General features: G+C 35.6%; 1 protein-coding gene across 1 annotated transcript in view; it reads right to left on the bottom strand.

Moving 5' to 3' along the window:
• Positions 1-3840: 3840 nt before the first annotated feature.
• CREBL2 (cAMP responsive element binding protein like 2) overlaps positions 3841-17489 on the bottom strand; it is a 371683-nt gene continuing 358034 nt past the window's right edge. The window contains exon 5 of the transcript XR_010622539.1: positions 3841-3892. The gene's annotated coding sequence lies outside the window, so the exon portion shown is untranslated. The remainder of the gene's footprint in view (positions 3893-17489) is intronic.

The following is a 17489-nucleotide window of genomic DNA, read 5'->3' on the forward strand; positions in this document are numbered from 1 at the left end:
AGTTGGGGAGGGATAGTGATAAGAGGATGGTTGGACTAGATGATCTTGTAGGTCCTTTCCAACCTTATGAACCTATGAACCTATGAACCTATGAACCAATTCCAGTGTCCATGTTGCCTACAGAGACATTTAATAACACTAGTCCTAGCACTAATCTCTGAGAAACACTACTCATCACTGAGCATCACTCAGATATTGAGCCATAGACTGCAACTCACTGAGTACGAACATCCAGCCAATTCCTTATCCAGCAAGTAGTCCATCCATAATATCCATTTTTCTCCATTTTTGCAACCAGAATGTCACGTGGGACAGTGTCAAATGCTTTGCATACATCCAGGTAGATGATGTCAGTTACTCTTTGTTCATCCACTGACACTGTAACTCCATCACAAAAGGCCATCAAGTTTGTTAAGAACTATTTGCCCTTGCCATATTGGATACCACCAAACACCTCATCTTTATTTTCTATGTGCTTCAGTAGTGCCTTCAATAGTATCTGCTCCTTGATCTTGCCTGCCACCGAGGTGAGACTGACTGGCCTGTAGTTCCTTGGATCTTTTTTTTATCCCTTTTTGAAAATGGGGGCAATATTTTCTCTTTTCCAGTAAGTGGGAAATTCACAGAGCTGCCATGACTTTTCAAATATGATGGAAGCACATTACACATCTCCCTAAGTTGTACTGTACATCCTAGTATTTCTTAATACAAACATGAAAAGGGATTTGTGCCTACAAATTTTGGCAGAACATAAAATACTTGGATCTAGACTTTATGGAAAAGGAGGAAATAAAAATAGTGATATTTGGAAGAATATTTTTACTATGTTTTAGAGGGCCTAGACAGACTGCAGCGTTCAGTACTTCACTACTAAAGGATTCAGAGCTAATGATTTAGTGAGAGGGATAACGGATAGAGGACTTCTATTGAGAAAGAAAAAAAGTTTCATTGGTAATGAGTTGAATTAATTATGCACATAGTTGACCATGGAGGAGAGAGGAGGAGGTGAGGAAAAATCCCTAGCACATCTAGGCACTGCGCCATGCATCATGTTTAAATAGAGTGTCCAAAGGAAAGGACAGAAGATTTAGCCAACACGTTCTCAGAGCACCCCCACTAGTCAATCTAAAGAGTAATACTGGCACTCTTTCTCTGGGTGAAGACAATAGACTGCTTTTCTGGCCAGAAATAGTGATGTGTCAGCGTCTGCAAGAAGTAAAGCTGGGAAAGGGGAAAAAAAAAAATGGTGATAAACTGAAAGCTGAAACCTTCCTCCTCCTGCCAAATTATCTCTTCTCAGAAATGCACAAAAATTTATGTGTATGCTTTCAAATCCATGAACTCTTCTGAAAGTAATAATGTAGGTAAGGGCTGGTAGCTGAGCTCAAGAAAGACATTTTGTCATGAAAAGCTTTTGTTTCTTCATACATTTCACAGAATTTGTTTCCCTTCCAGTTCCATGCTTTCATTTGAAATTTCTAGGATCCTGTGGCTGCCTTCCAAACATGACTCCAGCACACACTGTAGGTGTTCAGTGCATGAGTGCACTGGTGCATGCTAATGGCTCTGGCTGAAGCTGTGACAGAGTGGAAACAGACAACAAGATGACTAATGAGCTGTTTTCAGTAATTTCCTATTACTAGATTTGCAGTTTTCCTTTCTTTTTTTTCATTCTTTTCTTGAGTCAGAGCCAAAAAGGAGACATCTTGCCCCATGTTTCCTAAAAGCATTAGATGGCTCCAAAAATTTCACTAATTCCAACAGGATATAATTTATACTTATTCTACCCCCTATACAAATATTGTTACTTGATAAAATTTTACCTATTGCATTTATTATTATCACATCACTTTACACAGGTTATCTAGGCTTGCTTCAAGATTCTGCCTTAGTAGTTACAAGAATAAACCTCGGCTTGACAGAAGTGACTGGATACTCATTAGAATGGGAAGAAAACTATTCAGATAGCAAATTTTTTAACCACTTTTGCAATTTTTGTCCATTTTTTATTTATTTTAATTTGCACATTTTTTCTGATTTAGTAAGTATTATTAAAGACAAAGAGCAATAAAGTCTACATGCAGCTGTCTTCATGCTTATGCAAAGCATCTGTCCTATTTAAGCAATAACAATTCTGTCACCAGTCATCTTCAGTCTTCAGCAGCATTTAATTCTGGGTCCAAGTGATACGATTTGAGCTTATCACTGTGGTTCAGTCCTTTGATATTATGATTAATGTATGATTTTGGAATGAGCTGAGAGGTAAAACGTGGTAGTTTTAGATTAGTTATACGAGGGTTGCTGTGAAAGTAATGTGTCCTATTTTATCATGTCCTACAACATCAGAGGCAGATGGTGGTGTTATGGCAAGTTGAACTTTCCCACCATCATTCCATTCCATTTTGTAGCAATGTTACAGATGGCAGCAGAAGGGCAGTCCAACAAAATGGCATCTGACATGGAAGGGCATATGAAGCAAAGGTGTGCCATTGAATTCCTCCATGTGGAAAACATTGTACTCGTTTACATTCATCAATGCTAGCTGAAAGTTTAGGGAGACCAAACAGTGAATGTTAGGACAGTTAAAGTTGGACTGCACGAGAAACATTTTTTTAGCAATGACACCGTTATTGCAGCTGTGAAACAATGGGTTATCTCCAATGGTGCAGATTTTAATGAGCACAGCATGCCGGTTCTCATTGATCACTGGTGAAAATACATAGTTAAAGGTGATGACTATATTAAAAAAATGTTTTTTGTAGCTGAGAATTTGCTCTATCAAACAGTGTTAGTGTGCTCCTTATATTTGTTGTAGTTTCCATGGAAATAAATAAGAAACATTACTTTCAAAGTGATATTTATGTATCATGAGTTTGTGCTTTCAAATACACTATGAAGGTCTACTATTTTACTCAGTAAAAAGTAACTTGAAGACATGACTCTAACTGACACTAATCAGAATCACTTGGCTCCATCTCCACAGTAAACATGCACTTCTGCAATGCTTACATTCTTTTTATTCATTGCAACAGCCATTGCAGAATGAAAGACAGAAATCATCTGAAGGACAAAAAAAATAGAATGGAGATCTGTCTGAAATAAAAATCAAGATTACAATATGCTTACCTTTCAATCTCATGACTTTCATAGCAAGCTCAGAAACTACATGATGTATGTGATGTGATTGAACAGTGCTTACAAGGACACCTCAATATGACGTTTTGGATAAAGGAACTTCATGGAAGGTATATCCTGTTCCTCATGAAATATTTGATTACTGTGGTGCCAGCTGGCTTTAGTAAAGATGTGTACTTAATGAACTGTGAATGTCCGAAATTGCAAGCACAACAGGGAGCACAATATCTAGAGAATTTGACTTAAAGATATTTTTAACCCTTCGTATGAACAAGTATACAATTCTCCTTTATTCTCCTCCTTACCTTCAAATGAAAAAAAAAAAAAAAAAAGTTAAGGTGCATGCTGTGAAGTCTATAGTATAAAGAGAGCCTTTCTACTCTATTTTTTAGAAGAGAGAACTTTTCAAGTAATGATTTACCTTTTTATCTCCTCTATATTTCTCCATAGTTGAGAGAAATCTTGTTCACTTGTACTGTTCTGTCTTTCTGAAGCTTTTGTCTGACCATATTACTTCTTGCACAGACTTAGTTTGAGTTTTGGAATTGCAGCTGTAGCATTTTGCCATAAAATTATTATATTTAGTTTCAGCACAAAGTGCACTTTTCCATGCAGATTATCAGACTGATCTAATTTGGATCTTAAATGAAATGAAAAAAAAAATTATCAAAACAAAACAAAAAAATCACACACTCATACACACACAAACACACACACACACACACACACACACACACACACACACACACACAAAACCCTATTGAATGAAATGTACCATGCCAACATATACAGATACTAAATCTACCTGCATGAAATTCAAGGAACCATGTGAATGTTAATAAACCGTTCTGACTGTGTAGTCATTGTTATTATATAACATTAGAGAAAGAAAAACTATGATTTGGTTAAAATATAAAAACCTAAGATATAAAATGTTAGTACTCACAAAAAATAACAATAATTATATGGTTTGCTTCTGGACAAAAGCCCTCTAAGGAACTAAAGTGCTGACTGCATTTATGTGCAGCAAATCAAGGTAGTCTGGTGGTTTTATTTGCTTTATTTTAAGTTTAAAACTACTATAAATTCTCATGTTAATTATTCTCCTATGCTTTTCATAGCAGCAAAATTTAAGTTTCTTGGTAATTCCACTTCTACTAATTCTCTGTTTGCTTTTCAGATTGGACCATTCCTCGGGAAAGCTAGGCCTTTTCCTCCCAGATATATTGACTGTATTTTAAGTATTTACCTTCACAACTTGTTGAAAATACTTGTGGTTGTAATAACATGGATTTATAAGCTAGTCAAATGTGAATTAATATAATCCTGTCAGTAGGCCCTGAAACAACTGTGGAAAATAAGAAAAAATGTTAGAAATGTGTATCAGTGCATGACAAGCTGGAAATATCTGGCTGGAAAATTTTTCCACAAAAATTACTCTTTCAATATCTTTTGTGCTGGAGTTAGAATATATGTTGGTTAATAAGATTTCTTCCTTTCTGAACAACCTATAGATTTTAGTTTTGGAAAGCTCAAAGGAAGATCAAAGGTATAATTCTGGAGGAACTGGGATAGCTTCAAAGCTAGAGGGATAGGAATGATATGAAATTCAGTAATGAAAAATGCAAGGTCAGGCGTGGGGAACCTAATAAAAACACCTCTTGCTAGTAGTGGTGATCAGTCTGGCAGCTTTGAGAAAGAATTTTTACACTAATTAATATTAAGCAAATACCCATTTAATGTAAGAAGATGTTGTAATGTATCTATGAAAAAATTAGTCTAATCCTTGGATCGAGAGGCAGAATTTCAAGACATACTGGAATATATGTACATAATTGGACCAGGTAAAACCTTATATGGAATACTGTGTTAAATTCTGATTCGATATCTTTAAGATGTACTAACTGCAAGAAAAATAGGGTAGAATTTTTAGGCTGGTCAGTGAAAATGAGAACTTGTTCAATTAGCATTTTTTACCCAGCAAAAAAAAAAAAAAAAAAAAAAAAAGGCCAGAGAGATTAGCCTGGTCATTTTGCAAGGGAAATAATTGCCAGTAGGGTAAATGAAATACGTAGATAAACAACAGTGTGAGCAGAAAAGCAAATGTTTAAAAACTGGCCATAAATACTTTTAAGCTGACAGTAGGAGGAAATTCTCTGGCCATGCAGAGCAGTGAGATTTTGGGAGAAACTTCTGGTGGGAATTGTGCATATCAGAAATTTGAGTATGAAAAGGAGTGAAAGAAGAGACCATTTGTTATAAGATGTTGTCGTCAAATTTCCAGAAGTCTCATCTCATTCTCTTTTCCTATGAGCTCAAAAAGGACTTCGGATCTCAAGTCCCATATCTTCAAGTGACACTGAGCACACATGAACATAAGTGTAAATGAGGGTCAGGGAGTGCCAAAGTTATTTCAGAGCCTTTAAAAAATGTCTTCATACTACCAAAGGTTAAAATTGTTTGTAATATCAGAATGAGGAGTGTCTCTCAAAAAACAACAGATTTTTGACATCTGATTACTGCAGGAGGCCAGAAGTACAGTCTTCTTCTGTGTAGATGATACGGTTTCAGACCAAAGGAAAATAATCAGTCAGTTTGAGTACATCTTTAAATATTTATGCTTGGGAATTCATTCCAAAGCATGAAGAATGCATTGTTTTATTTCAAATTTAACATTACTAACTAAGAACTGTATTTTCTACTAAAAAAAATAAATAATTGAGGACCCTTTTATGAAGCAGCATCTTGTTTCAGTGGTGGGGAATCATTAAAAGTTTTGACAGCAAAGAAGTTAACTGTGAAATAATTTTCTGAGTTGTTTGAGAACCGCTAGATTTTGCTGAAGGTGTTCCAGATTTTAGTCACCAAAGTGTTTGAAAGGTCATAGCAGCCACTGGTAGGATCTTAGTTGAGTCTTTGAATTTGAGTGAGTATTCAGGATTACTAAGGAGCCCTGGGGTTATGTCTGTGGGTTATTATTGATTCAGTCCTAGGCAAGTCATATGAAAAACCTACATGTAGAACACTAAAAGGCTGAGGTTCCAGGCACATCCTGGAGAAAGATCCTTCCAATAGAATCCCAGCTGATTAGAAAGTTTGAGACAAGTCTGGTACAGGATTTTTATCTTGTTATTGTTTTAATTGTTTGTTTGTTTGTTTTAATAAAAAAATCTTGCTTGCACTTTATACTTGGAAAAATATATATCACCAGCTTCTATAGAGATCAGATAAATTTGGATAGGTTCATGTTTAATTTTTTTTTCTGATATATAGTCTTACCAGGTAGAGTATTACAGGACTTCAGAGATACATGGATACGCTATAATCTGTACTCTAATGAAGACTGTGACATCCCTGTATTTCAGCTAGCTTCCCTTGTTAGTCTTCTCTTGCAAAAAGATTAGACTGCTGATCAGCTGCTTTTATCACTTCTCCCAGGTACAGAACCCACAACATGCCAACTCTACAGTTATACCTCTTGCATAGACATATGGACTGAATGAACACTGAGTGGGAGAGATAGCAGTTGTTAGGGCTGCAAAACTGGACAAGATCAATTAAGGCTTTGCAATGCCAAACCCAGAAGTTTTCTGATCCAGTATTTATTTAACCTAACCCTCCACAGATCAAAAAAATAAGTAGTTCCAGATAAATAGTCTGCAAAACTAAAACTGAGGTTAATTTATTATTAGTCCCAGTATTATCCAACTCACCAATAATCTAGTGATGAACAGTGAAGAATAGTTATGGTACAGGTCTTATTTGGGCAAAAACAGACTTTTGCACTGTCTTCCTCTTCTGGAAAATAGAGTTCATCTTGAGTTTTTCTCAGAATGAGTAGGCAATTATGCATCAAAAATATATTTTTTCCATCTGATGTATCTTTCCAATTCTGAGGAATTACTAAAACCTCATTTAAAAACATTACGGCTGTTTCCTCCAGTACATGTTATTTTAGTGTTGATGGCAAGCAAAAGAGAATTTACAATGCAAAGAAAATGAAACGTACAGCGAGAAAAACATGAGAACAATCCATGACCTCAGTGGGTTTTGGATAGGGTTGTTACTGAAACCCTGTTGTCAACACTGATAATATTACATGAAGCAATTGCAGTGTGTTATTTTATAATAATACTACAGTATTATTACTTTTCAAAAGTTAATGATGTCATGAAAGACCTAGAATCTGAATGAACTGGAAGCAATTTTGTTGTTGCTGTTTAAAGTTAGTTTCTGAGGATAAAAAGCACTAAAATCTGTGTAAAAACAAGATAAGGATTAGAGAACAGTCAAGTTGGGTCAGGATGGTCCTGTCTGTGATGGAGCCAAAAGCAAGGAGTTGCTTTGGAAAATGTGTAAGGAAAGGGCATTCAAACACCTCTAACCTTCCTGTAGGGTTTCAACCATTTGCTGCTCAGAGATTTCCTCATGTTGTTTCTGCCTATTTAGTAGACCTATCTGGTTTGTACTTAAGAGGGTTGCCTGGTTTCTCCTGAACCCTGTGTAAACTTTTAACATCTGTAATTTCCTGAGACCAATGTTTTATGATTTAACTTACACGTGCACACATTGTCAGAAATCGTCCCTTTCTGCTTGTTTTGATCCTGTCTCCTAACAGCTTTGTTTGAAACTTCCAGTATTGGGAGCAGATTTAAAAATATTGATAAGATAATTAATGTATTTTCCAAGGAATTGAATTCAATGTTTATGAATTTGCCCTGAAGAATTTTTTAGCTTCACTTCTCTCTGTTCTAGATAACACGAATTATTCTGCAAGGTGAAACAAAGATTCCTCTAATAACTGGCAAAAATCTTAATAATGGAAAGTGTTGATGTAGAGGCTAAATATACATTAATAAAATTTATTGAATTAACGAAGAAGACATATCTTTAATGATATAAGTAAGAGTGTAATGCTTGATCTTCACTACACATAATGAAGATAATTGCTTTTGAATGAAATTTTTGATACTTTAGTATTTCAGAGGCAAAGGTGAAAAATAATGGAATAAAGTAATTGAGCAAAAAAGTAAGATTTCAGTATGTTCACCATTTGATTTGCATTTTTGTTCATTTCAAATGGATTTGTGGGTTTTTTTGTTTGTTTGTTTTTGTTTTTTTCCTTTGGTGAAAGTAAACAAAAATTGAATAACCAGCAAAGTGTCATTTGTATCATGTGCTTTCAATTGGAGAAAAAGTTCAGATTAGTCTTCCTTGTTTTTCTCAGCTACTGTGGGGAACTTTTTAAAGCTGACCACTAGACAAAATGGATATGGCACTTTTGTGAAAATTTAGGAAATAAACGAAGTGCCACGATGTTTTGAAACCTTCATGGTATGTTTATGTTAGCAAAGATGAGATATTACATAGATGACCCAGTAAATATTCACTCTCCTTCCTGAGAGTGTATCATACCTATTACTTGTAGTACTGTATTGACTTCCATCATGTGGAAGTCTGATTATACTAAAAGATTTATATGGTTTTATATCATATCTGCCATATAATACATGCTGGTTTGGGGACCTTTTATTCTTTTTTTCTTTTTGCTTCTGAACTAAGATTTTCCACGTATTTTTCTATCTCATTGTGAATAATGAACTCTCCTTTCTTAATGATCATGCATGTTTCTTTTCCATCTGTACCCTTAACATGTATATGCATTTTTATTAGAATGTGATAGATTCCCTGTATTTTTATTGCAGATCAAATAAAACTCAATAGTGAAAGAAAGTCTTTTTGGATTACAAATGTAAAAACTAAAATATTTCATACCTATAGGTAGCTATGATACATTTTCAATTATGTAAAAATAAACAATCCAACATAGAATGTCTGAAGTAATATATCTTTAAAAGATTCAAGGAAGAAAATATAAACATAACATAAAAATCAAATTTATTTGAGTGATGATATCTGGACTCCTGTCCACCCTTCTTACTACAGTGCTCTGCACACTGCATAAATACCTCATTTACTTTTAGATGAATATGGTCTTTATTAGAAAAAAAATACTTGTAAATTAGAACTAAATGCTGATTTAAATAGAGTCTAATATGAAACAGGAAAGAATGTAGTCTTCTGTGGCTTATATAGCATGTATGTCAACAAAAGAATGGAGAAGACATAGCTACATGTGTGTATATCACACTTATCTTCAGCTGACAGGAGTAATCCATGTCACAAAATAACTTTATTGCTCCTCTCATTCCTATTTTCCTGTTTTTTGTTCCACACCATATTCAAGACTATATTAAATAAGAAACATTATTAACTTAGGTTGCTTGTCTGTTCATGTCCTAGTGACTAGAAGAAGGATGTATTTAGAACTGGTGAGGAAACTATCCTTAAAAAAAAAGGTGTGATAAAAAACTATGCACTTTTTTCTTATACATACTTTGAAAGATGATAACTGTCTAAACATTTAATAACTAGACTGCAGAATCAATTACTTCATATTAGATAGAAATGAATAAAGAGATAATTTGAGCTTCATTTCCTAATATTTTAAGAGGATTCTTTGGTTGTGGACTAATGAAAGATGAATAGAACACATGTATGAGTCAAGTTGAGATAATTATTTTCTCTTCCCACATATTGTCCTTGAATATTCTTTTTATTTTCTCTCAGTAACTCCTCTAAATTTTCTGATGTAACATTTCCCTTTCTATTGCCTGTGCAAAGCTGTCAAGGGACTACAACATTTTTAATGTTCTAGTTGATGTGTAGAGGAGAAAGAAGCTAGTCAGACTTGCTTCCCAAAGAAGTCTTTACCTAAGGTCCTGTGCCTAAATACAAGTCACCTTGAGATGAACTTTGGTTATCAGTGCACAACTAAACATATCACATTAGCAAATGTGTATGCTGCTAATAGTAAAGCAAGACCATTCACTGAGGAATGCAAGCATGTAAGTTGCTTGCAGGGTGAGAATTCATAAGGCAGTGAGTGAGAATGATGGTGCACTCTAAAATTTACACCTCACCCTGCCGCACGTAAGTCCTTCACATTGTGTTCATGCCCTAAGCATGATGAGCTGAAATTGCCCTAAAAAACAAGACTCAACCAGTCATAAATTTGATAAATTATGGAACAAATGAGGAAAAATTACTGCAACCTGGTACTGGAAAAAGCTTAGATAAAATTTATCAACTTTTTTAGACAAGGGATTCTAGATCACTCCAGAATTTTGGTGTTTTTCATGTTTTGTGAGGATTTTTTTGCTTCTTTGTTTTGTTTTCTTGTGAATGTTTTCTCCCACCTCAGAGTATATGCATTCTGATGTCTCATTTCCCTTGGAATAGCACCTGGGTGAGCTACTGAACCTTGGCTGCTCAGTTCACAAATCCCACTGAAGGCAACTGAAGATTAGCAGAGGTAATCAAAAAGGGTTCACAAGGAGAAATCACACTTGACCAGTCTAGTAGCCTATTATCATGCCATGACTGGCTGGGTAGATGAGGGGAGAGCAATGGATGTTGTCTACCTTGACTTCAATAAGGCTTTTGACACTGTCTCCAATAACATCCTTGTAGGTAAGCTTAGGAAGTTAGGAAGTGTGAGATAGATGAGTGGACAGTGAACTGGAATGAGAACTGGATGACTGGCAGAGCTCAGAGAGTTGTGATCAGCAGAACACAATCTAGATCATAGAATCATAGAATGACCAAGGTTCAAAAAGGATCATCCAGTCCAGCCACCTAGATGGTGATAGATATCAACAATAATTCTCACTAAACCATGTTCCCCAAGACAGTGTCTAGACATTTCTTGAATACATCCAGGGAAGGTGATTTCACCACCTCCCTGGGCAGCCCATTCCAACACCTGACCACTTTTTCAAAGAAGTACTTCCTAATACCCAGTCTGAATCTATCCTAGCACAACTTGAAGCCATTCGCTCTAGTCCTATCACCAGTTACAAGAGAGAAGAGGCCAACTCCCAGCTCACTACAACCTCCCTTCAGGTAGTTATAGAGTGCAATAAGGTTTCCTCTGAACCTCCTGTTCTCCAGACTGCATAATCCCAGCTCCCTCAGCCCTTCCTCCTAAGGCCTTTGCTGCTGACCCCTCACCAGCTTTGTTGCCCATCTCTGGACACACTCCAGGGCATCGATGTCTTTTTTGGGCAAAACTAAAAACAGTACTCCAGGTGCAGCCTCACCAGTGCTGAATACAGGCATCCATGTTCAGTTCCATCTGAACTTGAGAGAAAGGGATTGAGAGCATTGGAACATGCTGCCCAGAGCAGTTGTGTAGTCTCCTTTTCTATATTCAACAACCACATGGGCACTTTTCTGTGCAACTTACTTTAGGGAACCTGCTTTAGCAGGAGAACATTTCCACAGGTTTCTTCCATCCCCTATGATTCTGTGATTCTGTGAAGTGGCTATAAGCAACATAGGCAGTCAGGTTTCCTGCAGTTTACATAGCCCAGGCACATCAACATAGATTGGACTTCCAGTGTCATAATAGCCATTGAAAGACTCTATTCCCCAAAGGCTTCATTATGTACCAACAGCCCTAAATCACTTTCCTGTTTCTATCTTTCTTGATTATTTCATGAATCCCATTGTAATCACAGCAGCAGTCAGATTCACTAGCATCCTTCTCTCTGTTGTTATCCAGGAGGAAGAAGATAATAGGGAAATATCACTCTTCCTGAGTCCTTCCCATTAGCTCCTAACTTTAAAAGGCATTTTTAAATTAGTTAAGAGAGAGTTTACCACCACAATCCAACCTCTACATTTGTTTTTGTTGGATGGTACTTTTGATCTGACTCACATTATTCAGATGGATAAAACTCCGAAGGGTACTGCTTTGCTGTTCTGTTTTCCCTTAGTGCTTCTGCATTTTTTAAGTGCTACCAAATGGTTGGTTTGGGCCCTCAAAATTATCACGTTGTCTGTAAGTATGGAAATATTTATGGTAATACAGACATAAATCATAACTGCAAATACCACATGAAGACTGACATATAATTATAAAAATACCTAATAGATTCATTTTTTCAAAGACAACACAGCTGTCCCTTCTAAACTTTCATTTGAAGATTCTTTTCTCTCCTGTTTTTATTTATAGGTTGCTGTGCAGTTGAACACAGAACAACAAGGTTTTTGTTTCTAATTTTGAAAAGAAAAGGAAAGGAAGAATATTCATTTCATCATAGAGAAACATTGGTGTAAAATTTTAAGAAGAAACTAGCACCAATTCTACAACACCATCTAGGAATCAGTTTTCCTCTTAATACATTTTAAAGGAACCTATCAATGGGTACATAGCACAATTTAAAATAAAATCCTGCCATCAAACTAAAGAAAGGGTTGGCCAAATGGCACATATCACATGTTCAGAAAGAAGTCTAATTACTTCTCTAAATATCTCAATATTTTCATGAGAAGAACCATAATATATTATTATGCTGACCACAACAAAATAAGTTTTTTTATGCCCAATTAGGGAAAAACAGGTTGAAAAATTTTGGGTAAATTTACTGTGCCTTGTTAATAAGATGAGTAAAGCTTCTCACAGCACTGACATTGCCAAAACAGGTTTCACGTATTGCCTGAAAACTGCCACCATGCATTTTATCCCTGTCCAGTCAGCTTTGGAGCACTTTTGAGTGAAGTAATTAAAGCGTATTGCAGTGCTGTGAGCTTGCATAGTGCTTCATTCAATGCAACTGTGTGCTTACCTCTCCTTTGTTACCTTTAACTCACACATGGAATCCCAACAGTCACAAAAGAGGTTGCAACATTTCTCAAGAAAAAATTAAGGGAAGGCTATTGACAGTGAAGATTTTGCACTTTTTTTTTAATAAATAAGCAACCACTTCCTTCAGAAACCTGTGCCTATGCCTTCTACATAACGAATCCAACATTTTAACTCAAATAGTGGCAAACATCTAAAAGGAATTAAATTCATCTTAACAATAAAAAATCCACAATTCTGTCTCCCTCCCTCTCAAAATTAGTGAAGTGTAAATACGACTTTATAGAGGACAATGTACAGCTATGAATCAAAAAAATACTTTTCAGTTCTCTTTCAAAGAAACAGCAAAAACAAAATGGAAAGTACTGGAAGGAAAAAACAGTTTGGGCTAGAGTTATCCTAATAGCTTACTGATACAGATTATGAAGCAGATGCAATATTCAAATCTTCACTGCCTTTTTGTCAAGCTACAACAACTGGCCTATATCCATAAATGTATAATGCTATCAGATATGTCACTTGGCTGGGAGGCTGCCATGGCTGTACTGGGTGACTGAATGCTAAAATAATTTCTCAAATGGAATGAGGCTAATCTCAAAGGTTTTCTAGGTCCAAGAGGGAGATAATTTTTCACCACTAGCTGGAGCCTGATGTCAAACATGAGCATACTTCATTTATTCTCCTCAGAAGTTGAAACCCAGATTATCCTTCCTGACTCCAACATTGTTCCACATTTGGGCACAAAGCAGCTACTATGCATTGAACTGTAAAAAAAGGAGAGCCCAGTAGACATGGGAAAATAGTTTAGGGGAAATAGTTTGACAGCAGGATGCAGTTGTTTCTATTGTTCTATTAAAATAGAGATATCTGGGAAGCTTAACTTTGTTTTCACTATGTAAACATATATATCTTAGCCTTAAGATACAGATCCAAAAAGTTACAAATACTTAAAATCAAAACAAAACAAAAACACCAAAACCACACAAATGCTACAACAAACATTTGTCCTTTTTGTGCACTGTGTCTACTTGCTTGGCAGAAACGCAAAAATGAAGTCCTATACACCTACACGACTAAATTGTACTAAAAGAAACAAATGCCCTGAGTTCTATCACACTGTGATATTTTGTTTTATATTTGCATCTTGGTTTGAGAATGAAAAAGAAGCTACAATGATTGAATATGTTTTGTAACACCATCTTATGAAAATATCTTGATATAATTTGATTGCTTTCTATTTGCTTTCTATAGACATTAAAATCATATTAAATAGACATTTAATATGATAAAGCTAAATAATGTTGCTTCATCATCTCCCTAAGCATTTACAATCTATACAGTACTGATGAGGGCAGTAGCCTCTGGAATGAGCTAGAATTTGGTCTACAGGTTTAATCTGTAAAGGCAGAGCATAGGCAGATACCTACTATAGAGATCCCTCATTGCAATGTTTACTCCATACACAGACATTTCCTGTAACATTCCTTTTCCTACACCAAGATATGTCTGCAGTACTCAAATTAAGGCTTTGATATCAAAAGTTATCAAATCCACAGCATATTATGTGAAAGCTGGACCACACTCAAACACTTTGATAGCATTCTGACTTCTTTTCTTCATAAAAATGGAGCAGTCAGGAGACCATGAGCAACTGCTTCCAGAAGTATTTACAATGCTAGCAATGTTTTTCACACAAAATAATTTACCTTTTGTCACAGAGAATTTTGTTTCTAAATTTTCCTAACTTCCTAAGCTTACCTACAAGGATGTTATGGGAGACAGTGTCAAAAGCCTTGCTGAAGTCGAGGTAGACAACATCCATTGCTCTCCCCTCATCTACCCAGCCAGTCATGGCATGATAATAGGCTACTAGACTGGTCAAGTGTGATTTCTCCTTGTGAACCTTTTTTGATTAGTCCTGCTAATCTTTTCTTATAGTGGCCTTCCAGTCGCTGAAGGGGGCCTAAAGGAAGGATGGGTAGGGAATTTTTATAAGGACATGTAGTGATAAGCCAAGGAAAAAAGGCTCTAAACTGGAAAATGGTATATTTAGACTAGACATTAGGAAGATATCTTTTACTATGAGGGTGGTGAGACACAGGAACATGTTGCCCAGAGTTGTTGTTGATGCCTCCTCCATCAAAGCATTCAAGTCCAGGCTGGAAGGGGCTTTGAGCAACCTCGTCTAGTGGGAGATCTCTCTCCCTATAGCAGGGAGATTGGAACTAGATAATTTTAAAAGTCTCTTCCAAATCAGACCCCTCTATGATTTCCTTCAATCTGATTAGGGAGCAATATGAATTGATGTCTCACTTCATTGCAGTATCACAATTGATTAGAACCAAAATCAAGCAAGGGGTCATAAGCTCAAACTTTCTGACTTCCTGTAATTTTTGAGAAAATGAGTGCTTGGATAGAGGACAGATACTCAGTGAAATCCTTTGCTCCCAGAAGAAAAAACTGCTGTGAGAGCTTGTGTGTTCACAGGTTTTAGTGAGTCTGGCCTCAAAGGTATAGAAAGCAAAGCTTCATCGGCTCTGTTGCATGGAAGCAATGAGCAGCTTTTCACTCCTGGATCTTGATGATTTTTGTTGATAAAGCATCAAATCCTCCTATGAAAAGCTTTGAGTTGAAATTCCAAAGAATACAGAAATCAGATCAGTTATAGGTATTTTATTTTATCTTTTTAATATTTTTAATATATGATTCCAATCAGCTTAGTGTTCTAAATGGCAAATCATCATAGTCTCAAAAAAAAAATGCTTTCATTAAGAAATATGAAAACTAAGTATTTCAATAATTCTTTTTGACTACTTAAATAATAAAAATAAATAACTTCATTAAACCAGTATTTTCTTATGAACAACTTCTTAAAAAATTGTTATTTTCTGATGAAAATCAATTTAATTTGAAGAATTTTGATGAGCAACAGTTAATGTAAATGTAAAACAATTTGTCATGGTTTTATGATTTTTGTTATTGGTATTCCACATCATAACATCATGTAGTGCATTGGGAGTAAAAGGGTTAATGCTCCATCTGTGAATCATCGAGAGCTCTGGGTATACCTGTCTTAGAAGAGAAGAACTATGTACCCCAGGGGACTTTGCGTTGCTTTGTATTTTTTATGTTTTCTGCTCAAAGGGAAAGATAAAACTTGCGTATCACGAGGCACTCTGAACCAGTCTGAACTCTCAACCCAGAAGCAGGTGCTTGCTGCTGTCTCATCTTCAGTGTTTATTGTAGTGCCTCTTATTTATTGGATACTCTCTCTTGCTCATTTTATTTGATGTATTAGCTTCAATTCCAATTATAATGTATTATATTGTTCGTTGTTGTTGTTGCTGTTGTGGTTGTTGTTTTCCAATATCTTATTTAGTAAATTAGCTTTCCTCCTCAGATCACTGCTGTTGCTTTGTCTTTAGGCCCTTCTCATTTTTCATTTTCCACCTTCCCCTTCCCCAGGGCATGGGTATGTGGGTCCCCCACCCCAATCATCACAGAATCAGGCCGAACCAGCCCATAAACCATTGACACAATTTAATTTTGAAAACTATACTCAAACAGATTTTGCAGTTGTTCTCAGTTGCTTGTGTCCTACAGACAAGTTGAGAATTTTCCTGTCCCTCCAACTGAAAATGACAATTTATTTCCAATGTTATGTTGTTTAAAAATGTGTCATATTCTATTGAACAGTATGTTAAATCATACATTGAAAGCAAGCATTTCTGATTTTCGATTTCAAAGTAGTTTTAGGAAAATCAGAATTAGGGTAAAATAAATTAATTTTTCCCATGGGATCATTGCAATTGAATTGATTGTTTTCTAATCCATTCATTTTAAATTGTTACTGCATTCTCCTTCAGAATGAAAAAACATTCCAGCAATATGAAAAATCAGATAGAATGTGAAGTAATATTGCAATAGGAAAAATTGTATTTTTCTTATTGTCCTTCTTACTTCAGACTTACTACAGATGTTTCACCTACCACAGTTTTCAGAGTAGTAAGAAAATTTTTAATATTATTGGAATGTAATGTAGAATATTGATCTTTGTTTCTTCTTGATTAAGGAAAATGCAGATTTATATGATTCAAAAATGCACCAGGAAATGCAGATTTATATGATTCAAAAATGCACCAGGAAATGCAGATTTATATGATTCAAGGGGTTACCAAACCAACAGTGAGATTTGTGTTTCTTGCAGGACCTGTGATGCTGAGCCAGAATAAGTATCCTCTTATCCCTGAATTCATTCTCTCACTGTTGATGACCAATATCAGTTGCTAAAAGGTGAACTAGAAGATTAGAATAAATTGAGTTCAAATTGCTACAACTAATCTTTGGATGTTTGCAATGGATTGTATCTAACATACAGTATAAACAATACTTCTGCACAAGACATTTTACAGAATAATGAAGCTTTGTAGAAGGAAAAGAAAACAGAAAACAGCAACACACAGATCAAGATGCAGTGGAGTCTGGCAACCTGCTTTGGTAAGTTGGCCACATTTAACAGTAAATTCTTAAAAAGATATTCAGTGAAGTCCTTTGAGGTAAGGAAAAGAAGGAAAGTTTCAAGAAGCTGAGAAGATTTTCCTCCCTGTATTTGTAACATATAACTTTAAGTTTTATGTAGCAGCAA

The sequence above is a fragment of the Cyrtonyx montezumae genome, unplaced genomic scaffold (genome assembly GCF_038088225.1).
Source record: "Cyrtonyx montezumae isolate F1298 unplaced genomic scaffold, pur_monq_1.0 scaffold_3, whole genome shotgun sequence".
Taxonomy (NCBI): domain Eukaryota; kingdom Metazoa; phylum Chordata; class Aves; order Galliformes; family Odontophoridae; genus Cyrtonyx; species Cyrtonyx montezumae.